We start from the raw sequence: 26837 nt of genomic DNA, 5'->3' as shown, positions 1-26837 counted from the left end.
ACGGGTTCTCGGCCATATTAGGATTACTCCAAGAGAGCGGTACTCTTAAAGTGTCAAATATTCCCCTCCGGTTTGTCTTCGCGCTCGCTTATTATTTTTTTTTAAGTCGCCGGCTCAGTTCCCTGGAGATTTTCTGAAACCCGCATTGCCTTCCTCCAACGTCATGCATTTAACGTAAGCGTCTGGCCTGCGCTCTCGTTAATAAAGCAAGAACTCTTAATGACAACTTTTTCCGGGCTTTCGTTGTACGAGTGACAAAGCGGGTGACAGTAGACTTCTTATCGGTGCACGAGAGATTTGATTACGCTTCCAGAGTGAAATGATTGAAATTTTAACTCTTGCTCATACTACAAAGACGTGTTGTTGTCAGGGGATATAAAAAGAATGCGACATATGCACAGTTCACTCGGTCATCCAGGCACGCACGCACATGCACACACCGCTGCGTAAGGGTTGACATAGCGCCACTTTCAGGAGCGATAGAGCTCAATGCAGGTTGCTTAGAATCCGCAACCAGCATCCGATATATCTCTTCAACCAGCAATATATCGGCGCAGAATTTATTCGGTCGCTTACGGGATGTAGCACACACGGCAAAAGAACAATAACATAACAAAAAAACCAATATTAATCAAGGTGACATATATGGATATATAGAGAGTTATTAATCACCACGTTTTAAGCAATGTACTGTGTTTTTGGCATCGGCTCCCATTGCGGGACAGTGGAAAATTTTAGCATAGATTTCGAATGATGGGTGCAGTCTTGAGACATTTAGCAACCACAGCAGGAGGTTTATAAGAATACGAGTCGCCAAGCTCACGTGGTTGCTCCAAATATGTATTTTTTAACCAACTTAACTAAATTGGAGGTTTAACTCCATAATATAGACGAACATTCGTAGTTTCATGGGTAAATTACAATCCGTAATATTTGGAAGTGATTAGTTTACGAAGATTATCAGCGTGATCTACAATGACAGAATATTGGTTATTGTAACGGTTAAGCAAGGTTGAACACTCAGCTGCTGGACAAATGAAATGGTTCTTACCTTAACAAGACATGCTCGAACGTCGCATCAATCAAACAGCCCGCTTAGGCTTTCCGCGAATTAAAGCTACGAAAGGTCCTTCCGGTAGTCCATTGCTAAGTGGCTGTGTCTGGTAAATTTTTACTGCTACAAGTCAATCCTTTGACGGAGAATTAAAAGCACGCATCATTCCTCAAAGCCCTAATTCCCGTCCTTCTTTCTTAGAGTAATTACCCTTGATTGTTGTTCTAATAAATATATTTATAGGGTCAAGCCTCTTATACTTAATGGACCAAATGAAGAGTACTGCTTTTTTACTTTTGAAAGCCTAAATATATCAAGTGTCGCAAGGACTCAGGCCAAATTTTTCTTTCTCATTTTAAATTTCATTTATTCCGTTCCAAAGTTGTCTTATGAGGTTGTGCAACCTCAGCTTTTTCTGCCAGTGGAAGCTGCGGCTTCAGGACCCTGACTTCTTCTTTAGAAATAAAGCATTTTAACAGGCCTCTTGATACTTACACATCCTCTATATTGCGTTCATTCGCTAAATCTACTGTATCTACAACATACATGCGAATTGCATTCGTAAACTGTAGACGTGCGCGTAATTCGTTTTTGCTTTCTTTTCCCCGTTGTCAGCGCCCTATCACTAAAGTCTCGCAAATTTCCCAAGCGTCAGTCTATATCCATGAACAACAAAAAGAGACAGCAAGCACAAGGGGACGCAGAAACGAGGACTGCTGAAATCGAAACAAGCCCGGACTTACGTTTCCGGAGCGAAGAATTTCTCCAGAGCAAAGCTCCACGGTCGATGAACTCGAGGAAGCGTAGCGCTGGCAGAATTGAGGACAGCACAAAAACGAATCGCTTACAAACAAGTCCTGTTTGCCACGAACACGGGACACCAATCAGCGCACCATTGAGAACGAGAAAACGGGGACTCTCCGAAACGAATGGTATCGACAAGATGCTCAGGGTAGCTGGGGCACTGAAAACGATGCAATGACGACGGGATGCTGGGAGGACGACTTCATTCGCTGCAGCCAATCCTCGCTTCTTTTGAAGAAGGCCGAAAGTGCGTGTTTTCTTTGGCGATTGTCACCATTCACGTTGCTTTTGGTGCGCACTGAGTGATAAAGTGCGGCTGAAAGACGGTGCTTGAGTAGGCAAAAAAAAAAAACAGAGATAAATACTTTTAGAAAGGAGGGCCTGAGTACGCAAAAGGGGCACTAAATTAGTATGGGAAATATGATAACTGAAGCTTCCAATTTGTACTATCCGGTTTCATACGTGGTCCGAAACTGTCTGACCCCTGTAGCCGCTAACAATTGGCGCGAAATGGGCAGCTGCCGCTCATTAGCAACGTTGCTATTGACGAAACCATCACGATTAAAGGGAACGTTTCGTTCTATTGAGCGGGACACGCCCGGCAAAATTCATTTGCTTCGGGGACGTATAAGTTGCAAGTTGTGCAAAAGTTTCACGAAAACAAAAACTTTTCTTCTTGGCACCCTTATTTTCGTCTTCGTTCTGGATTGATCGAAATCCCAGCGTCAAGTCGCCGGCACACCCACACACAGACACACAAAAACACACACGTTCCTTGGGATAGGGCACCTCGAAGTACGATGCGAAGAGAAAGTGGAGAAGAGTGTGCGAGGTCTTTTCCCGCTTTTGGTGCGGCGACCCGGCGCTGGGGCAGCGCACGCCACGACGATGCGCGGTACCGGGCGACGCGTCGATCGGGAAGCCCGGGAGCAGCGTCCGGAGTGGCCTGGACCGGAAAAGCGGCCTTTCGGGGGGAACCCGCGGATCGGATGCCGATTTCCACGGATGAGGAGGAGACAGAGGTGGAGGAGGCCGAGAGTGCGACGGCGGTGGCGGCCCTGGCCATGCGCCTCGCCGCGGCTGCTTCACGCTGTAAGGCGCCGACGTAGGATTGACGCCCGGGGTGAGAGCGCCCTTCGCGCGGGGTGCAGATAACACGAGAAGGCGACTTCTCCTTTTGTACGTGGCCCTAATACTTTGGGTCGTTGTTTATCCTCTTTCTGGCCCGTGTCTTCGGCGGGTGTGAAATTAAAATGTTAATTAAAAGTCTATACCAATCACAAGGCAGGATGCTAACGTGATACTCTACAGAGCACGCAAACAAGCTGCAGCCTTGCATTCGTCGCACCCGCAGAATCGACATGAACGCCTTCACAAGCTCGATCCATAGCGCAAGTTCTGGGTCAGTCATGCTCCTCGTCTTCGCCGAAGTCAAGATATATTGCTACACAGGCTGCGTCTTGGAGTAGCATTGACTCGGAAGTATCATCACACAATCGGACGAGAAGACAGCCCGGACTACCTTCTGTGCGGCTGTCCTGAGAATATCGAACATTTGCTTAGCACTTGTCCAAAGTACTCTAGTGAGCGAAAGAACCTTGAGACAGCTCTACTACGCTTGGACACTCGTCCTCTGTCCGAACAAAAGATTTTGGGCACGTGGGCTGACAACAGGAAACAAAGCCTAGCCGTTAAAGCCCTGCTTACATTTCTTGGTGACTCCTTTCTGAATTCTCGGCTCTTAGGTTGCGACAAAATTGAACAGACTGCGAAATAATGCCTGAGTAGTTTTTTTTTATTTATTTTTTTCATGGACGATAGTCATGTGCTGAAAAGGGAACTGTAGTCATCTGATTCAGCGCCCCGCTGTATGTGAGACGTTTATTGGTTTTACTACTTGTACATAGTTCATTTGTCGCTTTCATTGTCATTTCCCATACCTCCCATATTCATTCATTTCTCTTTCTGTCCCCAGTACCCTCCCCGCAGAGGGAAGTAGAAGGCCCTAGATCAATTTCTCAGGCCGACCTCTTCTCCTTTTGAATAAATATTTACTCTCTCCTCAAAAGCCAACTTAGGGTTTGGCGCGGAACGGAAGAAACAAAGAGGACCTGGCGTTCCGGGGATGGGCCCTATATAAATCGGGGATCCCTAACGTGCGCAACTTCTCGATTATGACAGCAAGCATGTATTCCTACTCTTCCCGCCTCCCATCACAAGCCCAACCCCATCGCCCACAAAAAGAAGGAGCGACTTCGTGCTCTGAAGCACTGTGATTCAGAGGCCCACCCACTGCGGCGGGTCGAAGTTTATTTGAATTGCCACGAGTTGTAAAGATTGCGCACGCGGTGATTGAGCAGAAGAAGGCTCCTAGATAAGAGCTATCTGCAGGACCTACCAGCTATAAATGCTGCAAGAACATATGTGGCTATACAAGGCAGGCGAGTAAATTATACGGGAATAATGACAGGTTTGTAACGGGCTGAAAAACGTGGAAAATAGAAAAAGGAACCGACGGAAAACAATAAAGCCAACATACATCAAGCTGAAGCATATGAAACAACCAAAGGAAGCAAGAAGGATGCCCCATTAAAAGTTCTTGCATTGCGGAAAATCAGAAAAAAAGGAGGATAGGTTGTAACTCGCAGACAACAAAATTTTAAAGAAACTGAATAATAAGAACTGAAGAACGGTCAAAGTAACGAAGTAGGAATGATAACAAAAATACTACATCGAGTAACTGCTACAGGTTACTATGACAGGCGAAAGGCAGCAGCAGAAAATGTTTCTGGTGGCTGCGGAATAAATGTGCAGCACTCAGTAGCAGGTTGGACACCAACGATGTGGTTGTGACATCAACCCGAGTGGCCACGTGGGGTCTGACTTTTTAGAGGTTATCTGTAACTAATTACATAAAACATTGTACCGCTGGTAGAGCGATCACGGCGAAAAATAAATCCACGAATCGCTCATTGAAAAACCTAATCGTCACATTACTGTAACGTCACGTCTATGGGCGCTTTTCTGATGGAGGCGAAAAGCAAAAACACCCGTGTATACGAGATTTCGGCGCATGTTAAAGATTCCCACGTAGTCAAAATTAATCTGGACCCCTCCACTACGGCGTGCGGCTGGAATTCGGCGCTATCTGAGGACAGAGACCAGCTGCCAGATGAATGGCCGGAAGCCATCAAACCAAGCCCATCCCCAAGAACATGAACCCAGCGTACTATGGTGGCAGGCGGGAGGCAAGAGCTCGTGCTCTCAACAGGCTTCTGGCAAAAAAAGAAGGGGCTTTCTTCACGGACGCCTTCATGAATGACGGTACGAACCGGTCAACAGCAACGGTGACAACCACGAAAGAGCTGCTGACGTGCGCATCCGCTGTAGTTCAGAGCATTGAAGAGGCAGAAGAGCTGGCGATTGCTCTGGCTCTTACTCTACCGGACAAGACCAACGTGGTCACGGATTCCCAGCAAGCCTACAGAAGCTTCCAGTGCGGCTGGGTGTCCCGGTTGGCCCTCCGAGTGCTCAAAGAGAAAAAAACCTCCGAAGGAAACCGTAGAATTAGTGTGGGTACCGGCCCATTCTGCGGTGGAGGGTAACGAGTTTGCCCACCAGCAGGCCCGAGCACTGACGTACCGGGCCACTTCCACAGTAGAGGCAAAAAACCAACCATTGCTTACCTACAGGGAAATAATCACTTATTACAGGCACGACAGGAGGACGCTACCAGTGCCACACACAGCACTCACGAAGGAACAGCAAACTATATACCGGCAAATCCAGACAGAGTCCTTTCCGCACCCCCGTCTACTAAACCGCATGTTCCCAAACCAATTCGAAGAAGCTTGCCCAATCTGTAAAAAACTAGGCACTCTCCCGCACGTGATAGGAGAGTGTAGGTTTAGCCCGAAGCACGCGCCCCCCTTACCCGAGTCTCGCCCCACCAACCCCACTCTACCCTTTAACGAGAGATGGAAAATCTTTCTGACCAGCCCCGCCCTGGAGGATCAGCTACTACTGGTCACCAGGGGCCAGGCGGCGAGAGCAGCATATGGATTCCCGTGAACAGGGAACCACCTCCGTCCAGTGTGGAGTTGGCAACGAACGACTCTTAAATAAAGTTTCTTCTCTCTCTCGCCTGCGTTGCATCGGCACGTTAAACACTACAATCAAATTAACTGACTAAAAACCCATAATGTTTCCTTAAAAATCTAATTGTAAGTGGTCACTAGACTGTCGTACTTATAAAGTGCAGCTGTAAATTACCGTCTCAAAAGACTGAAAAGGTACCGTGAGATGAGATCCAGTCAAAAGGCGTTAATGCAGTGTCCCCGTTAATAGTACTTGTAAATTAGAGTCGCAAAAGCGCGTCTTTCCTTAGCCACTGCTAAAGAGGAATGTGCATGTATACACCAGCCTTATTGTATTTACGGTGGATACATAGAAAACGATCGTTTTTCGCCCAAGCGCCTTCGAAAGTACCAATATCAATCCTACCGTTCGTGTCCTTTATGCCCAGGTCATTCTCCAACGTATCCCCCGCCACCTTAGTGAAATTTCAGTCTGGTTCTGCCTCCGGCTTCGATATGTCTAATAAAAAAATCTGGAAAAACTTGATTTGTCGCGCTAGCTGTAAACAATGCCGGCAGAATAATGAGACTCATTTTTATGAATTTGTAGAACATCGGGAAAGCCGGCCGTCGGCATTTCCAACATGCCCCAAAGCGAAAAGAGGCAAGGACAGCCGATCCCAGGCATGCTACGCAGGCTGTTGCTAGATTCACTCGGTTCGATGAACTTTTCGCGTGCCCTCACGCTTTTTCACATGTATGCATTTTCTGTCTCGAAAATAATTCTGCTGGTCCCAAACACAAGTGCGTTTTAGCAATGAACGCTGCCATGACAGTCCAAAATCTTCCAGGAAATACACCGTACAGCCGTTCCTACTCTTTACGTGGATCTTAGAGGCGTTTCCAGAGCGCTACGCCAACAGTTTCTTATTGATTTGGTTAGGACTGTGGTTGTTTTTACATGATGCAGTGTTTGCATAAACTTATTTTCTTGGGATTCTCGTGATAAAAGCAGTTGAAAAGCAATAAGAATGGCCCTCATCCTCCAGTGGGTGTGAAACAGAGTGGTGGTGGTGACGACGACGACGACGACGATGATGATAATGATAATAATGATGATGATGATGATGAGTATTGCGAGGACGATGATGACCATGACGGCGATAATGATGAGGATGGTGGTGTGGCGGTGGTAGTCATTTTAATGTGTAAGTATATTGTTTGTGTGTGAGAGAGATTGCCCTACGGCATAGGAAAGTATTTTCATGTGTACAACACTGCACCCGTAGCGCGCAAAAATTAAAGCAGAGACCGGTGCTGGGGCCCCCATATCCAACGCTTTAGATCTGGGGTCTGACCCGCCGCGGTGGGCTCAGTGGCTAAGGCCTTGCGCTGCTGAGCACGAGGTCGCGGGTTCGATTCCCGGCCGCGGCGGCCGCTTTTCTGATGGAGGCGAAAAGCAAAAACGCCCGTGTGTACGAGATTTCGGCGCACGTTAAAGATCCCCAGGTGGTCAAAATTAATCCGGAGCCCTCCACTACGGCGCGGCTCATCGCCTGCGTTGCGTCGGCGCGTTAAACCCTACAATCAATCAAGATCTGGGGTCTGCCAGGATGGAGCCCTGTTCCTCGGAGGTGTTTCGTTCGGGCACCTCTAAGGCCTGGGCAAGTCCAGAGCAAATGTTCGACGTCAGCGTTCGACGCAGGAAGCACACAGAAGGGGCAGGTGTCCGCAAACGGGGCGTGGTATCGGCCAGGCCAAGCGTGTGTAACTGCTGGGGACAACGCCACCCCAACCCGAAGCCTCCGTAGCACGACCTCCTCCCAACGAGCGAGCTACTGGGGAGGTCAGTTCCACGCGGTGGAAGTAAAGCACGCGTGGCGCGACCGAGGGTTTCCTTCCCCACCAGCAGTTCTTCTATCGTAGATACAGGAAGAAGTGGTAGTGGCCGTGGGAGGTCCCTGTCGCAAGCGCGATCCGCCGCTGTGTGGGCAGGAAGCATGTCCCGGTGAATCCATGAAACGCGGACAGGGCATGGATAAGTGTCCATAATCTCGTGAATGCGTGCGGCCAGGCTTGTACAACGCGCAACGCGACGCAAATCCCGCATCGCTGCCGTTGAGTCCGTGTAAAGTTCCAGCTTGTCCCCAGTAGTCAAAGGGGATGCAAGCGCCTGCAGGCCATCCCTAATGGCAGTAAGTTCTGCTAGCAGGCTTGGGAGTGCACGGAGTGACTCGTACGCGCAGCTTTGATTTAGGCCAGGGTAGGAGGGACACGTCAAGGCCGTGGTGACGAAGCAGTCGTATGCCCCGGCGTCCACAAAAGCCTAGACAACCAGCGGTTGCGTATCAGGCGCCCAGTCAGGGACATGAAGGACGGCATCTGGAGGCTGGTGAAGGCCCGAGGTACGGACGTGTAGCCTTGTCAGAGGCTTGTTGTCCGTTACCTGATGGAACAGCCAGGGCGGCCTTGCGGCGGTAAAGGCTGGCATCGTATTCGGCGGCTGGCCCATGTACGCGGTGAGAGCTGCGGCCTCTGGAACCAGTCCATGTTTCAGCAGGCTAGCGGAACGACGCTGATGAATGGTTCATCGAGCGTGTTTAGCTGGGCCTCTGCTTGGAGCTGCGGAATTGGTGTTAGGCGGGGGAGTCTAGTAATAGCGCGCATGGCGGCCCTGTTAATAGCGTGCAGCCGGTCCCTGTCCCCTCGCGTAGAAGTAGAGGGGGAATGAAAGGACAGAGCAGAGTGTTAGAGAGATAGAGAAAGCGAGAAGGAAGAATAAAAAAATGCTGCTAAGAAAGGCTATCACATCAGTCAGTCCGGTCAGGTTAGTCAGTTCCGCGTTAGTACGGGCTGCCACCTCTGCGTGAGGAAACGTAGTGGAGCATCTGGACGAAGACGCATTCATTGGTGCGGACCGCACCGCAAAAGCGTGAGGCTTTTTGCGTCATGCCTTATACATGCTAAATGAACACGTATTTCGCAAAATCAACAGTTGTAATTGTTGTAGCAGTGCACATTTAGATGACTGCTACCTTTAGAGTCGATAAGAATAAATAATTTTAAAAATGAGGAAAATGCGTAACTCAATGAGCCGGCAATGCATTTGGATTTAGTAGTTAAACCGCCTTATCCGTATAATTGCCTTGTAAAGCATTACATTGCCTTTAGCCTTGTCCCCGGAGAAAATACCTGTGTAAGAATTGTCTCGAATAATTGCAAACATCAGCTACAACAACACTAAATGGCCTCGGTATTAACCGTTTTACTGGTGTTACGATTCAGCGCGCCGCTATTCTGTTGGCGCGTACTGCAAGCTTCATGCAGTGCTCTCGTGCTCTCTGGCGAAGCTTACCACTACGTATGCCTGGTGCCGCCTCGCTGTCGGTGACACAAACCGCTGCTGCGACAGCCAACGGATGAAGTTCACACAAGTCTTGGCGAGGCAAACGCCGCGGCCGAGACCTCCTCTCCCCCCTCGCTCAGACTCGGCGAGCGCCGCTGCTGCTGGCCCCTCACAAACTCTAGAAAGAGTGCCGTGTGTGCCTATACTATGTTCGGGCCGTGTGCAGAAAGCACTAGAACTGTTCGACCGTTAGCACATCGGGCATAAATACAAGGTGCCTCCGAGCACGAACTTTATCCTTTTTGCAGCAACGAATCCATGCTGTCGCCCTGTCGAGTCTCGCTGTGACCTTGCCCGTAAAGATACTGATCCTGCGTTGTTTCGGCTCATCTCTTGTCATGCAGTAAAGCGGTTAATTGACGCCTTTCCTCGTGTAACACTGGGCAACGGAAAGTATTTAATCAAAAGGCCTTAGGGTCTTCATCTTTGGATATATAATACTCCTAGTAATACTCCTGACAATGTTCTTGTAGAAATGCACTTGGATTTATAGTTAAATCTACTTAATAATTCTGAAAGGGAGCTGATAGTTGCAAAAGCCTGCTTAATATACCGCTTTTACAAAAAAAAGTATTTAGCACAATATTAACAAAATATTTTCGGCACGGGAATAATGACATTACAAGGGTCTGTTTAATCCGACGCCCTGCTGTTATTAACCAGAAAACTGAAACAAGAAAAATAATATCATAAACAATTTCTCTAAACTAGGAATGAAGTAACGCAATCACCAAGGTTCGTCTAATCCAGCGCCCCGACGCGATGAACGGGGAAGAAACAGATAAAAAACCATAAATATGTAAGAAGTTACAAAAATTGCTCCTTCGATGCAACCAAGGAAACGCAAGATTAGAGAAACTTAGAAGCTTCGCAATAATGATTACACAGTATTTTCATAAAATCTTTTTTTACGATGATGATGCCTTGTTAATAAAAAAAATTAAAAACGAGCCCTTAGCAACACCGGTTCCTGCGACAAGAGCAAACGTGAGAAACGCCCATTACCTTTTAAACATGAGAACAGCAACAAAAAAACTTGTAGGCTGTCGCTCCCGCTCCTCGGGGAGTGGCGGTGCGAGTAAAAGAATGACGCTGGTTGAATGCAGCCCGTACCCTAAGAAGCCCCTTTTTGTTTATTAGAAAGTCAATTTTATACACTATAGCTGGCGACGTCCCGGCGGCCCGCGCACTCCGGTGCTTGGCAGCAAGAGAGTTAAGAGACAACGCTATAGAAGACACATTTGTACTCACAAATTTCCGCTGACTTCCCTATGACCATCGGTATACCACCACTCTAAATGGGTTGTCGGAGTTGGAGTTTTTAGGGGTACCATTATCAACCCTCATTTGAATTACCTTTGCCTTGAGACAGTCGAAACATCCAGCGTGTCTACAACGTTTGTCCGCGCAAAGTTGTAGTGAAGGTGCATTTAGGGTGAAATATTGGCGTACGATCACGGCGACATGACCCCACCTGGCAGCGTCAGCGCTCACTTTATATAGACCCGCAGCTGCTAAGGGCATGCCCTTATAGTGAAACCCACTAAGCGGCGCAATCGGCTTATGTAAACTCGTATAAAGAACAGTGGCGGACAGGTAGAAGGGACTAGCCACCTTTTGAAGGGTGCGCGAGGAAGATGGTGTATCTAGATCCCACCGCCCACTCACACGACGAGGGCATACCGTGTCACCACTGTGACGTCATACCGCGGAACTGTGTGACGTCACCGGTTGGATACCAGCTCATGCGGTGTCTTAGCAGCAGTCGTCTTTGAGCGCTTGAAAGATCAGCTGATTTCTGTTGTGGCTTCCACACGTGCTCCCAGAGTGGTTTCAATGCCCGTGGCACACGCAAGCAGCTAGTTGACAAAGTAATTAAACCCACAAGAAAAACAAATAACAGCTCTTTGTACTCACCGACAGACCGGCGTCGTAGTTGCGACGTCACAACCCGCTCCAGGCACAGCAAACGAACGATGAAACTGCCGGAGAAAAAGGCATGCTGTCAATTCATTATGAAATACTTGCGAGGTGTGTATCAAACTGAGCATAGACATGCATACCCAGAAGGAATTATGGAAAGGGGCATGTGGATACTCAAGTCCTTTCAGAGGCCGTTGTAGTGTTATTTTTGGTTTATGTATACGACGCGCTTACCGATAACCACCGAAGTTGGAGCAAATATTTCTGACTCCTAAATGCGAGCTCGATAGTGTTGTATTTTCTTACGTTATATCCCTCACGTTGTTACAACGCACGAAGATAAATATAACGGCCTCGAGCTTCTCCATCTACACTTTTTACCAATGCTGACCTTATTATTAGCCTCGGCTTCTCCTCCCACATCAGCTTGATATCAACGAAAGGTAGAGCCTTATCGAGTAAAAGTAAGTCGCACTATCATGCTACCCAGATCATGGCGCAATATTGACGAATTATCCAATCTAGCAATGGACGAAAAAATTTCGGGATATGCTCAGAGCTTTATCAGAATGCGAATGCGAAAGCCTACTTGTGGACCTTCTGTTGCTCTGCTCTTGAACTATGTGTGTCCGTTTTTAAATGTGTACAGCGCACCCAAACAGTCACGCAACCTCACGCAGCTACTACACCAAGCCCTCCACACGTCCCGTGGACACCCGTTGGCTATTTTGGGCGACTTCAATGCTCCACACCCCGCATGGGGCTACACAAGGCCAACTAAAAAAGGGCAGAAAGTCTGGGAAGCCATACAACAACTCAATTTGACACTTCTGACGGATCCGGCACACCCAACGAGGCGAGGCAACAGTGTCCAACGAGACACCACCCCTGATCTCACACTCGTATATAATGCTCCAAGCGCTACGTGGACAAACACCTTTAAAGACTTGGGCAGTGACCACTTCATCTTGGAGACTACGCTTACAGCAGGACCGTCTAAACCCACCGGCCGGAAGCACAAGATAGTAAACTGGGACTCGTTCCGTAAACTAAGGCGGGTGCCGGACACAGAAGAGGACCCTACCATCGAGGACTTGGACACATGGGTGCAAAGTTTACAAAATGACGTTGACCTGTCCACACACGTAGTACCGGAAGAGGCTAGTCTTGAAAATATAGACTCACGACTTCTGCACATGTGGGAGGCCAAAGACAGCATACAGAAGAGGCTCCGCACGCAGCGGCATAACCGCTCCTTGCGCAGAAGGCTCGCTAGACTAAACAAGGAAATCGAAAAACACGCCGCGTACCTCAGCAACCAACAATGGAACACTTTGTGTGATCGGATGGAGGTGCAGATGAATACCCCCAAAACATGGCACACCATCCGCTGCCTATTAAACCCAGAGGGAAGACGCGTCACTCAGTGTAACAACCTACTGAGTATTCTACACGAGCATCAAGGAGATGAAACCGCATTACTGCAAAAGCTGCGGGACCTCTACATTCAGACTGCCCCCTCAGAACCAGCTAGGCCATATGCCGGTAAACCCAACCTCGAGCTGGACAGACCTATCACCAAAGCAGAAGTGTATGAGGCTATCTCTCATCTCAACACGCGATCTGCACCAGGCCCTGATGGTATTACCAATCGTGTAATCACCAACCTTGATGACTCGTCCATACAGGCTCTTACCGCCTACATGAACAAGGTGTGGAACACGGGAAACCTTCCACCCACGTGGAAAAGCGCCCTGATTAAGCTCATTCCCAAACCTGGAAAGGCTCTAAAGTTAGAGAACTTGAGGCCTATTTCACTGACCTCTTGCCTCGGGAAGCTAATGGAGCACGTGGTTTTGACCCGTCTCAACCACCACATGGACACGCATCACCTTTTCCCGCACACCATGGTGGGTTTCCGGTCTTCCCTATCGACCCAAGACGTGATGTTACAACTTCAACATCAAATAATTGACAACCCGGGTGTGTCCCCACTTGATTCTCGAGTCATAATGGGGCTTGACTTGACTAAAGCCTTTGACTGTGTGGCCCACAGTGCCATCCTTCATAATCTCAGTGACTTAAACGTGGGAAACAAGGCGTACAACTACATAGCCGACTTTCTGACCCAAAGGACCGCCCGAATAACGGTACAGGACCTCAAATCTGACCTTATAAGTCTGGGTAGCCGTGGCACCCCACAGGGGTCGGTCTTATCACCATTTCTATTTAATGTGGCCATGATTAAGTTACCTCCCCTACTACAGCGAATTCCTGACGTGCATCACAGCCTCTACGCTGATGATATAACAATCTGGACCGCAGGAGGCAGGGACGGAGACATTCAAGAAAGACTACAAGAGGCTGCCACGATTGTTGAAAACTACGTCTCCTCACGCGGACTCGCGTGTTCGCCTCAGAAGTCGGAGATCCTCTTCTTCAGACCCACCGCAGCCGGTCGAAGGCCGAGAAATGATCCGGATATACAGGTTCAGTTACAGGGAAGATGCATTCCTCGAACAGAGTGTATGCGTATTCTCGGTCTCCGCATACAGGAAACGGGAACCAATACGGTCACAATACGGGCCCTGCAAAACACGGCTACTCAAATTAGTAGGCTAATTGCAAGAATAGCCAACAGACACCATGGGCTCAAAGAGGGCAACATCCTACGTCTCGTGCATGCTTTCATTATAAGCAGAATTACCTACGTCACCCCGTACCTCAAGGTCACTCGAACAGAGAAAGAAAAAATTGAGCGTATTATACGCAAAGCCATCAAGTTGGCAGTGGGCATCCCAATCTCAGCCTCTAACGAACGACTGATGGAGATGGGCATACACAACACCCTAGACGAACTCGTCGAAGCCCAGCGCACAGCACAGTACAACAGACTAGCCGCAAGTGCCACCGGAAGAGCCATCTTAGATCTTCTCCGCATCTCCTATGCAGACCAACACGGAACAAAAATTTTGCTTGGGGACGAGTTACGCGCGCACCTCAGTGTGGCCCCTTTACCTAAAAATATGCATCCGGAGCATCATCAAGAGAGACGGCTGGCCCGAGCCACGGCACTTCACAAGCAGTACCACTCCAACTCAGAAGTCTGCTACGTTGACGCGGCGGACTACCCCAGACGAAGAGCGGCAGTGGCTGTTGTAGTAAACCAGCAGGGCAATACAGTCGCATCATGCTCCGTCACAGAGGCTAATCCCGAAATTGGGGAAGAAGTAGCCATCGCTCTGGCCGTTGCGGGCACGTCGGCCACGACCATTATCTCCGACTCCAAGTCCGCAGTGCGAAATTATTTACGAGGGAGAATATCCAAAGCTGCAGCCAAGATAATTCAAAGCAAACCAATCCTGCCCTCACGACATATCCGTTTGATATGGACACCAGCACACTCGTCTCTCCCGGGAAACGAGATGGCACACGAAGCGGCCCGAGGATTCAGCTACCAGGCCGACTTCGAAGATAACGTGCCGTCATCGACGGGGGGGAGGGACAGGCTGGCTACATATCAAGAAATTACCCAGCATTATAGATTAGGCCGACGTACACTTCCAGCCGCTCATCGTACACTTAGCAGAAGGCAATCGGTTGCATGGCGCAGGGTACAATCGAACACCTTCCCACACCCCGCCCTGTGCCACCGAAACTTTCCAGAAATATACACAGATAAGTGCAAGTGGTGCGGTGCCGCAGCCGCCACGCTCCAACACATGGTTTGGGCGTGACCCAGTAAACCGGAGACACCACATGTACGCATTACGAGGCACGAGCAATGGGAGGCCGCGCTGCTTAGCTCCCAACCCGACGTCCAAACAGCAGTCGTCCAGCTGGCGGAAGACGCCGCCAGGGCCCATGGGTTCCTGACTGCCGTCTGAAGGGACGAGCACACTGCCACTCCGAAGCAGTGACTCCGTCTTAACAGAGACGACTATAATAAAGTTTTTTTCATCATCATCCCCATCTCAGACCCACGCTCACCGGCTCGCGCCCTTTCGTGGCGCGCCACCCCCCGCCTCACGCTTCCACGCCCGCGAAACTTTTTCAGCTACCTACTTTCTGTACTTCCCAACGCGCGTGCTTGACACGTAGAGATTTAAGGCCTTCGCTTGAATAGAGCCGACACCGTCAATACGCACCACGTGACCGGGATCACGCGGCGATATTCGTTGGGCAAAAGTACGTCTATTCTACCTTCCTGAATTTTCCGGATGAATGATGAAGCCTTAGCCACGGCGTCAGCGTTGCTAAGAAACCGATGCAGCTGCTTGCGGCGGAACGGGAGGAGGTGGAGAGCAGCGCAGGCGTAAAGTTAAGCCGCGAGCCGTACCCTTAGGTTGCGTGCAATGAGTTTGACACTACACAGCAGGTCGCTAAGCTTAATGTTAAGGTTGCTAACAGTTAAGCCCAAGCATATGCTTAACAAAGGTGGTCTTTCAAGGTTCTTTGCTAGTCGCTGTTACAAAAAAAAAGAGAAGACACAAAGAAAATATGATGACGATGATGCTTCTACTCCTGCATTCAGTATACACAGGCGTAGGTGTCTTTTGCATGTCAAATCAAGTTCGTCGACATTGGCACATGAAAAAGCCTAAGAAAACGCCTAATCATCTCTGCAAAAATTTGAATCAATCAATAAATTAATCAATCAATCAGAGCGCAAGCACTAGGCGGGTCGGTCACACGAAATTTGTACGCGTATTCTGAATTCTGTGTGCCGACTCTGAAGGCTTAAAGTACTACATACTCACAGAGTAGCACACACCCGCAGCAATGTATTTGACAATGCCATAGGGAGCTTGAATGCACACTGCTTTCGCATGATACTTTGTGGTTGGAACAGCCAAACCATCTGCATTTTTTCTTTATTTTGTATCCACAAATACGACTTAACTCATCGATTTCTTAGGTGAGCTTCGCCGTGTTGCCCGTGAGAGTCCGGTGAAGCACGCTTTTGGGTTTTGAACAAAGTTGGCACTAAGCCCGTCTACCCGCGTAGTACAGCAGCTAACTGTGTAAGAAGGAAACCGTACAGGTCCCATAGCTATGAAAGAAAGAGCACGCATCCGCAATTGGCTTCAGGAAATCGCTTTGATGTAGCTTTGGTGAAGGCGTTGCAAGAAAACAACGCAGCCCTCTCCTCACGAAAACAATTAAAAGTAATTTTGTCTCGAACAAGATTTGGAAGGCTGCCCAAAAGTTGTTATATAGAAATATTTTTCAAAACCATCAGAAGAAGCACAACAGCACCAACAGTCAGAAGAATACAATTACCCACAAAGTTTGAATTCTTTTTTTTTTTTTTGTAGCCAGAGCCACGGCAAGGAGTCTGCCTGGAGGCTGGTCGCTAAATCTCAAAACGTAAAGCAGAACTCAAATCCAGTTCACAAGAGCAAAAGGACACAGCAGCTTTAGTTTCATACTGCGAACCATCAGTGGTAATATCAATATAACAACATCAAAAGTTGGAATGTGTTCATCGAATATAATATGATACACGAGTCCAGACAGCGGCTTGGCATACTTCAGCAATAAGCCATCCACACGAGCCGGTACTTTTGTACCCCTTGCCGGCAATGGCTTAATAGAGCAGAAGTCAACGCAAAATCGGGAAATCGGCGATTTCACAATATGCCGCGAGCGGCAAAATCAAGTTTATAGGCGTCTAAAACTGAAGGGTCGTTAGAAGAATATGGCCTGCGCTCTCTAATCTGGTATTCTTCCATCCGTATAGAACGTTTTCACTCACATCCGTTAACAAGTCGTCGCTACTAGAAAAACTTGCGACTCGAGGCAGAGCACAGTGTCAGCAACAAACCTAGTCAACGAAATAAGTAAACGAAGAGCGCTTTTTTTGGAGCACACCAAGAAAGTCGGATCCCGCATGTGATCGCTAACTTCATCTTTCTGCGCGACGAGACGCTTCCTTATTTTGTATACTATACTTCAAGAACTTGATTGCCATCGACAGCTCGAATAACATCGTCTGCTACAATAACATCATCTGCTAGAATATCGTCTGCTAGAAAAACAAAAAGATTCAGAGTAACACGTAAGAAATATAAATGTGCTTTTGAGTCTGAGTGTTAGATTTCGTGGAAAAATATACGTACTTCTGCGTGAAGATAACTTCATAACCTAACTCTGACTGCTCATATTTCAAAAATTGGCTCAGCGGATTTTGACGAGTTATGCTTTTCGAGCCATAATATCAAATTTTCGCGAGCTACATATAGCTCATACCTAACAGAACTTTACCCATGTTGAAGTTGGGATGTGCGTCGGTGGTACGAAATCTAGACACAAAAATATGTGTAGACATGCTCGATCCAAGAGGATGACAATCGAATTCAAAGTTGACAATTTTTTTTTATTTGGGCAAGTACAGGGGCCCCAACCTCCCTTGAAACGAACTTTATTTAACAAAATTGGCCTCTCAAAGTACAAAAAAGATCGCGTTTAGTATTTCTGAAGAAGATAAAGATTAATACGCTTAGGAAAACATTGCCGAATCTTCTAAATCCGCTATGTACGCAAAAAAATACGACACTTCCGCAGACTTTCGTTGGAGACGACGTCGCCCAGAACAACATAGAACAACATATTTGATCATATCTTCTTGTGCAGAACCAATATCCGATTGCAAAGAACTCCCGGCAGTCATTTTTTAATGCCGTCTGAAAATTTTCGACACCTCTGAAGGATACTGCGTTCGTTTATTGCAACTTTTTTTGTGCGGTGTATTTTGCTGTGTGGAAGCAGCGTGAATGGACAGCGGTGCCTTATATTCATGATAATTTCTGTGCACTCAATTCATGCACGGCGATTATTCCTATGCTTCTGTGGCCAGCGAGTCTAGCTTGCGCACAAGGACGTGGGTTCGATTCCCGGCCGCGGCGGCCGCTTTTCTGACGGAAGCGAAAAGCAAAAACGCCCGTGCGTTCGATATTTCGGCGCACGTTAAAGATCCTCAGGAGGTCAAAATTAATCTGAAGCCTTCCACTACGGCGGGCCTCATCACCTGTGTACAGTCAGCGAATTGAAGCCTACCATCAATCAATCAAGTCTAGCTTGCAATATTTTGGAATAAAGACGCAAATCAAATAAATACACAATACGATTTCCTTTCTCCTTTCTGCGATTCCTCTTTAGCACGGTTCTCATCATGAATCCCGGATATGACGCCTCAAATTACGTATAGGGGGTTTGGATTGGTACAAATAGCTTGTCCTAGATTGAAGAATGTGCCTACATCACAAAAAAGATAAATTTCCCAGCACCGTTGCCGGGAATCGAACCTGCGACCTAGCGTTCTGCACGGGAGTTGGGATCGCCCCCTGTCCAAGCAGGTTGATGGTGGAGTGGAGAAGAGGGAAAGCGAAAGAGCGGGAACTTAGGTCGTTATTGTGGTTACACTTCAGGGTGGAGCAAAAGCGCAGGCAGATATAAGCAAGTACGCTCCAGAGGCACGTGCAGATTGGTTTGGGAGAATAAATTTCCGTGTCCTGTAGGCGAAGTCACCTCCCGAGTTTGGGTCAAGGCGACAAGTGAGGCAAACTTGATTTTTTTTTGTAAACCTTTTAGGGTTTGTAGATTGCATTTGTCGGTAGTGAGTAATCCCACCAATTACCTCTGCTCGCTAATGTTTTAAGAAGTAGATTACATTAGTTTACTTCCCACTTTATTGAGTAACGCCTTAATGGACATTATAGACAATGAATAATACAAACCACAAGTACCTGTAAAATGATCTCGTTACTTTTTGTAACTGATACGAAAAAGAGCAACGAAGGCTTTTAGTTTTATCTGAAAGGTTATATCCTTCGTTGCCCTTCTGGCTTTTGTTCAACGACAAACTACGATCTGTTTATTTAAAAACAAACAATTAGCTAGGATTTTTTGCCTTATTTTGCTGTTTTTTTCTCGTGACGTAAAAGGCCACGGTACAACGCGAGCCAACAAGCACTGAAGAAGCGCCGAATGCGCGCGGTACAAACCGACCGAGCCAGTCGCTGTCGGCTGCTAGCCGGTGTGGCGATTGTGGGTTCTGGCGAGTACGTCGATCTGACGGGCTGGGACGTAGCCCCCTGCCAACAAGCGGCGGGTGGCTTGCAAATCTGACGCATGGCGTAATAAAACTAAAGCTTAATAAATCTATGTATTTTTAATTGTTTAAATAATAATTGTTTATTTATCTGTTTAATCAATCAATCAATCCAAAAATCGGCTAGTTATTAGGTTCTAGCGAGAATCGTGAGCACATTTACCGCAGCAACATCAGGCTATCGGGCATGGGCCTTGTCATTGTCACCCGCTGTCATCCGAGACAGCGTTGTCACCCGAGACAATACTTGTGTAAGGATTCTCTCGAATAAATACAAACACAACAACACAGGCATGAGAAACGTGGATACGGGGTGTATACTGTAACAGGCTGACGAATCTAGCCGTAAGGGCATGCGATCACGCAGGTGTCAGCGGAAGAAGTACCGCAGAAGGCACTCAGATCGGCCATCACCGCGACGCTCATACCAGCCAAAGCTTCGACTATGCCTTACAATTTATTTACTTGATATTCCTAAGGATCAGAAGCGTCATAGACACGAGAACCTAGCATTGAACAAAAGGAGTGATTAATAGCTTTCTGGGAGGCGGCAAAATTGGTGATAACTACGACGGAAGGCAGAAAGGCTGCTTCGCTCGCTTTTAATAAAGGCAACGCGTTTGTGTTAAATGCAAAAGTGAGAAACGCTTTACAAAATCCCCCACATGTAGAGTATGAAAGCCCGACTCGGAAATCATCGATCTGGTGTTGGCATTTGCGTGGTCGGTAATATAGGTTAGGAAAAACGACGATGTGTACTCCGTACTCACTGAACCGATATGTGGAGTTCTTGAGCCCCAGTGCATTATATGCTTTACACGGGGAACTCTAGCAATGTGGAACAGTCGAGAGCTCACGACAGAGTTGCGCGCGCCAGTTTGCATTAGTTGGACAAAAGAGTGAAGGCGCTACTGGGTGTCTCGACAGGAAGGAAACGCAAACAATTGCCCTCAAAGAAAGGACGGCCACGAGAATAGTACAATCAAACGCCCGCTCTCCATGGGTGCAATTTTGCGACATGCTCACGAAGCCACACTTTGCTTCCCTGCGGGAAAACATAAATACCGGGACGAACGGCCTGTCGGCGACATGCGGGCCATCCTCGCGAATGAATAGCGCCAGTTCACATTTGTCCCCTCGAGGCGCAGACGGAGAAAGCCAAGGGAAGATACGCCAAAGAGCGATGGCGAGGGGCGATTGCGTCGACAAACGGTGGACTGGCGGAGGGGAAGAGAGACGCGCTTAGCAAGATTACCGACTTCGTGGCACAAGCATCGACGAAGCGATCTCCGGCGCTAACTAAATCAACCACGACCGGTTACAGCTCCATGGACCCGCGGCGTCGTCCGCAGTGTCAGAGATATTTGCCTACCGACGTCGCATTCGCTCGCTCGTGGACGATGAGGTCACGCAGTGCCGTCGCGTTTGCCGCTCTCCTTTGTTGATGTGGAAAATGCTTCGCAACTAACTTGCTTTTTGAGTACGCTTAGATGATTGCAAAATAGCGATATGGGGAAAATGGATCCGGATGCCTTTCTTCTCCATTGAAGCACACTGTCTTGGGAACCATTAACAGCCTCTTGGCGCTATTGTTCCATTCACACAAAGACCTTGCTTGAGGAATAAAAGGGGCTTCATTTTTAGGATAGACAAGTAAAGGTCGGTCAGCTCAGTTTCAGAAATTCTTTCTTCTCCACTGCCTAGGGTTAGCCATGAATCACCTTGCCGAATGTACGCAAAGTTCCCAATGAACCTGCCCATATTTCACACGAACACGCTGTCGATGACGGTTGCGACTTTGAAAACGCCAGGCGAAAAGAAAAGCTGCTACTAGGTCATGAACAGTCGTTCTTCTATTCGAACGTCCGACGCCAAATAGGAAAGCAGTACATTTGGGGCTTGAATGCAGATGTTTTGACAGAGTTATAGCACAAAATCTAGAAAATGTAATTTCGGGAGGGCGGGGTTTCTGAGGCAAATCCCAACTGATAAACTGATTAATGTAATTAACACTTTTGTGGAGGATGCCATGGTTTAACATCAATGGCGTTACTGGGCGTAGACAGTCTCGCTTTGCTGGCAGCATTTCACTGGGAACGCAGCGGGCTTCACAGAAACGGAGAACACCTAAATACCGAAGGCGAGTTTAACTGGAAGTTCTTTTTGCGGAAAATAAAAATGGCAGCCTTTCTTACCCGCTCAGCAGTAGGGCTACATCACCTAGGAAGCATTACGTGGTTGTACGATTAGGAACGATGGGGGTCCTTTCGCGTGGCATTCGGTGGCGCTTATTTCAGGCTCATCAAAGCAGCACACGCGCACATATCGAATCATTAAGCAAGTATTTCCCCGTAGTGCTTTCAGCCTTAATAAACAAATCGTTAGTGAGCGTCGGAAACGTGAAGCGACCGTCGGTTCGCTCGCTGAACAAAGCCTATCAAATGACGCTTCAGAAGGTCTTTGTGTGACTCTTACAGGCGAAGGTAGGGAGGGAGCAGCATTACGATTGCATTGTACGGAATGTAGGCGGGAAAACAACGGGGATATTTAGTCCCTTTTTACACACGGACTGCGCAGAACGCAGTGTGGCAGTCCTTTATCACATTTATTATCACCGCTTCAGTTTTGCTATACGGCTTTAACCAGCCGGTGAAAAGTCTGTTCTGTAAAAAAGGGCCAGGTTGTGGTGATGGTTACGCACCGGTTTGCATCCTATAGAAAGCACTTCCATTTCCCATCCTTTGATTCACAGAAGTGTGGCAAATTATGGCTGTATCCTGCGCGTCCTCCTAGGATGGAAACAGAGTCAACAGCAGCGGAAATCAGCGCACAACTACTTCTGGATCAGAGAATGCTAAAGGAAATCCTGGGTACTCCACTCAATCCAGTGATGAGTTTTAGACGATTTTTGAGGGGGTAAAGTCCCCATAAATTATAAAGTCCGCTTAGTGAGATGCGTACAAAGATCTGCGTTAGCACAAAAGCTGCACAAAACTTGAGCAGCTAGGAGGCCAGTGAATTCTTTTCGCACAGGTAAGTTTATAACCCAGCGTTGCACCTGTTGTACACCAGGAACAGGGACGTCATTAACCATCGCAGTCCCGGTCCATTAACCAATGCGTATCGTTTCACTGGTCACTGCCGTGGGGGAACGGGACGCGGTCATGATTCCCAGACTCGTGAGAGGAAATGATGTGTAAACCCGCACCTCTCTAATGGAGTGAGTGGAGGTTTTATGTATGACCCGGCTACTAGTTAATTCAGGAGCCGGGTTATTGAAGGAGCCCTTAATGACCCTCCTCCAAGGAGCCTCGGGAAAGCCTCACCAAGGAGACTTCTGAAGTTGGCTCTTTCCTGGCGCATCATCCTACTTCTGATAAAGAGAAGTTCATCGGAAAAACATTCCTTACCTACACCCAAGTTACAATGCCTCACCAGCCTTCCCAATACAGATAAGAAGTACTGGGTAGCTCACACTGACACGTATTACTTGAAGGTAGCGAAGCTGTCCACAACCTCCACGACAATCCCGACGGTTTAGGTGCACGATTGCACCCGATTGCTGCTGCTTCGCGGCCGCAACAACCTTTACTCCATCTTTGTTGCTAAAAGTGTGAGCTGCCTCCATTTTCTTGGAAGTGATAATTATTGGACATCACCTTGGACGGGCGTACGCTAGGACGTGTCTTGCTCGTTCCTAGCAAGTGTTGCCACGATTACGGGCAAAGCTGAGCTTTTTTGGGCAAGTCTCCCAGAGTGTGTATGCTTGCCTTAAAAAAAACGTGCTCTCGAAACGCCGGGAGGTCGCCGCGAGACTCGCAAACACGAGCGCTCGGCATTTTCTTTGTTTTAATACCTGCCCGGCGGTTGCCGCAATCTTGGCGAAACTCCCTTGGCGAAACTCCCTTGGCTTGTTAAACGTGCACCGGGGACGCCGGATGGTAGCCGCGAGGCCCGCACACACGAGTGCGCGGCATTTGGCGGTCACCGAAATTTTGAATAATCTCCCTAAGTGGGTATTCTTGGTTTGACAAACGTACGCCAAGGACGTTGAGCGGTCGCAGCGAGGCACGCACACATGAGCGCTCGTCATTTAACTGCTTGGCGGTCGCTTCGAGGCCCGCACTGGCATGCGCTCGAAATTTTATTGGTATTTTAAACTGCGGACACGTCAAGTAACGATTTGATGAACAGCTTCAGTGTTAATAAATGTTTCTTCCCTTTTACACAGCACTTAAAAAAATGCGAAGCCTTCCTTTGATTGGAGTTAGCGATTTCGCCGAACTCCTGGCTGCCGGCGAATTCACCTAGCCCATTTTGAAATGTAAATTGCACACACCATTCGCCGCTGTCAGACAGTTTTCTGACGAGGTTTTGGTCGTAATGGCGAAGCACCTGAGGGGCTCGGGTTGTCGACGTCTCCTGTCGTCGTGGTCGTCTCATCTCATCACGGTAAATCAAGCTGTCAAACGATGGTCAAAAAACAAGTGTCTAATGAATAAACGCGGTTCGAAATATTTAACCTGATTTAAACTAATTTAGGATACAGGAATAATCAGGATTTAATTGCATTAGTAACAAAAATGTGTTAACCTACCTCTTGAAATTGATTTCAAACGCCAGGTTTTCTCCTCTAGCGCATACTTCTTAGCATGCGGCGGCGTGGGACACGAAGACAACTTACGCCCAGTCTGTCTAATTTAATTGCTGAAATCCGCTTCAACGCAAGAGAGGGCGCCACCACCTCAGCAAGTGCGCGATTGCTCCTCCCACCGGCGCTTCTACAGCGCACCATCACCGCGCGCCGTGTGGCAAGAGAGAGTCTTACACTCTTTCAAATACACTTATAGACTGCATGCTTCGCCCCTCCCCAGGTTTCAAGTTAGTGCAGATTGCCCAGGATTTGTTTTGAATGTCCTTTATTCACTGTTTGTTTATTTATCTATTCAAGTGAATAAATTTAGTAAACGTAAATATTAAACGAGCATTTCTTCCACGGCGGAGCCACTCTTTCTCCATTTGTATCTACAAAAAACTTCCCCTTGTCCTGCATTAGTGTCCGGGGACTGGGAGGTTGTGTTTTGTTCTTTTAAGCCTTACTTATTCAACGTTGCAAGAAATGTGGTGAGACGCTTTTTCACGGCCGTTGGAGATACACTCGTGTGAAACAGCACACTTAGCGACATTCTCCGGCACATCATCAAACCCTCGTGTCCCCAAACGTTTGCCCCCTGATATTGCTGAATTACGCACAGACAAAAAAGGCGACAGCGAGTAGACAGAGAAATGCACTTTGAGAATCGGTCATCCGTAACCAGACTAAACATGCCGCGGTACAGGCATTACCACTGCGGTTCCTGCCGCGACAAAGCCAAGTGCCACGCCGGCTCTTAAAAGGCTCGAAGAGGAAAAGGCACGGTTTTTAGGCGAGCACGTCCCCTGGGGCCTCCGTCGGAGTGGGGTGCGGTTCGCCCATTATTCCTCTACACGGGGCCTCAATTAGCTGCACCAGACCGAGATACGCGTCTCTCGGGACTCGTGGCGCGCATTCTAAGCGAGCTGAATAGAAAAGATGTCCTCTTAAAACTTTTTAAGTAATCAGTTGTGCGTGCGCGTGTGCGTGTGTGTGTGTGTGCGCGCGTGTGCGTGTGTGTGTGTGTGTGTGTGTGTGTGTGTGTGCGCGTGTGCGTGTGTGTGTGTGTGCGTGTGTGCGTGTGTGTGTGTGTGTGTGTGTGTGTGTGCGTGCGTGTGTGTGTGTGTGTGTGTGTGTGTGTGTGTGTGTGTGTGTGTGTGTGTGTGTGTGTGTGTGTGTGTGTGTGTGTGTGTGTGTGTGTGTGTGTGTGTGTGTGTGTGTGTGTGTGTGTGTGCGAGTGTGTGTGTGTTTTCGGGTGGGGAGGGTTATTCTGGGGAATGGTGTTGCTATTGCACTTTCGAATTGGCAGAAATAGCTCAAAATGAGTTGCGAATTGGCTGGATATATTATTCCTCAATTCGCGGTTCTATTGGCTGGATCATTTATTGCTTAATATTTTTAGGACGTAGTTCCCTACGTTGTCAAATTTAAACGATGATGATTCGGGGTTCAATAAATGTACAGCATTTATTTCTTTTTTCCAGTTTGTGTGGGGGATTTTGGAAGCGACGCAGTCAGAAATTGAACACTTAGAGCTGTCTTGCGTTTAATGCTGAGACAGGCATTACGCCCCGAAAAAGCACTTATGACGCACCGAACAGAACGCCCCGAACGCTCCCTAAGAAGCAAGAACAAACGGACGGTGTAGTTAACAAAAGCGTAAACTAAAGCGCATTTAGCTGCATATAGTTCTGACCTCTTTATTAAGCAACGCACACGACAGAAAAGTTGCATTAAAAATATTACTGAAGTTAATTGATTTACTCATTTAATTTCATTCCCTAACCTTTAAGGGCCCGTGTGGAATTGCCCTTACAGATTGTAACAATGGCACTTTTCTTTCCCCCCCTGATTTTTACGGTCACCGCACTGTCAGGACAGCTCGCAGTTTGAAACATTTGGACATCATCCCCGCGGAAGCAAAAAGAAGCAGAGAAGAGAAAGTTCCCAACCATAGGAAAAGACCGCACCCTCACTCGATGAAAGGCGACAAAAAAGGCAGACTGCGGAACATAAAGAGGGAAAGCAACTGCGGAGGCGTGACGTATGGAGGTGGGAGGCGGAACGAAGAAAAACGAAGCTCGTTATCTATTATATTTCACAAAGCGGCTGTTAATGGCGTCAAACGCAAAGCCGCAAGCCATCGGTCAAGTGTCAGGACAACGATAGCGAAAAGGCCCGTCGGTATTTGTTGTGCTTTGACTCCTGTTGTTTCCATCAAATGTATGACTTTCGGGAACGTTCGCGTGGCACGAACCCTTCTTTTACGAAGGCGCAAGAGGTTTTTACGGTTCGGTGAGCGCCTTATGATGGCTTGTTTCTTTTTTAGAAAAAACAAATCAGCGGTGTTTTGATATTTTCAAATCAATTTATTACCTAAAGTATTACTTTGCATAACAGGCACTAAGAAAGTGAGAAACTGAGAAAGAATTGGAGCTAAGGAGAACTTTATGAGAATGGAATACGGAAAATTTGGTTTCGCGTGCCGGACATTTCATAAATGCAGCCCATCCGACAGCCTTGCTCCAAATACAGGGTTTCGTTAGCGTCGCCTAGTGGCAAAACGTTTGATCATCTAACGAGGCAAATACGAAGCGGCTGGAGTTCTTGCAACGCTCACGCTTAAAATATGCATGTTCCTGGAAGCACAAAATCTATTAAATTCCTGTTTTTTGTTTTTTTTTTTTTGGGGGGGGGGGGACGTAAATGCCTCGAGCCTAAAGCACTGCGGCTGTTGTATTTTAGTGCACTCAGATATGTTTTAATTAAACCCACTGTTATACGAGACATGCCCGTCTACGCTTTTAAATGACTGCACCCAATGCTTA

The 26837-nt window shown here is 47.8% G+C and overlaps 1 long non-coding RNA gene across 1 annotated transcript in view; it reads right to left on the bottom strand.

Annotated features, from left to right (window-relative positions):
- LOC144173282 (uncharacterized) overlaps nucleotides 1-26837 on the bottom strand; it is a 408786-nt gene that overhangs the window by 231746 nt on the left and 150203 nt on the right. The window contains exon 3 of the long non-coding RNA XR_013323215.1: nucleotides 11258-11322. This is a non-coding gene — a long non-coding RNA (uncharacterized LOC144173282). The remainder of the gene's footprint in view (nucleotides 1-11257; nucleotides 11323-26837) is intronic.

The sequence above is a fragment of the Haemaphysalis longicornis genome, unplaced genomic scaffold (assembly GCF_048455015.1).
Source record: "Haemaphysalis longicornis isolate Haplotype H1 unplaced genomic scaffold, Haemaphysalis longicornis Haplotype H1 scaffold_3, whole genome shotgun sequence".
NCBI classification, from domain to species: domain Eukaryota; kingdom Metazoa; phylum Arthropoda; class Arachnida; order Ixodida; family Ixodidae; genus Haemaphysalis; species Haemaphysalis longicornis.
The sequence above is the reverse complement of the archived record's forward strand: the minus strand, read 5'-3'. Positions and strand labels throughout refer to the sequence as shown.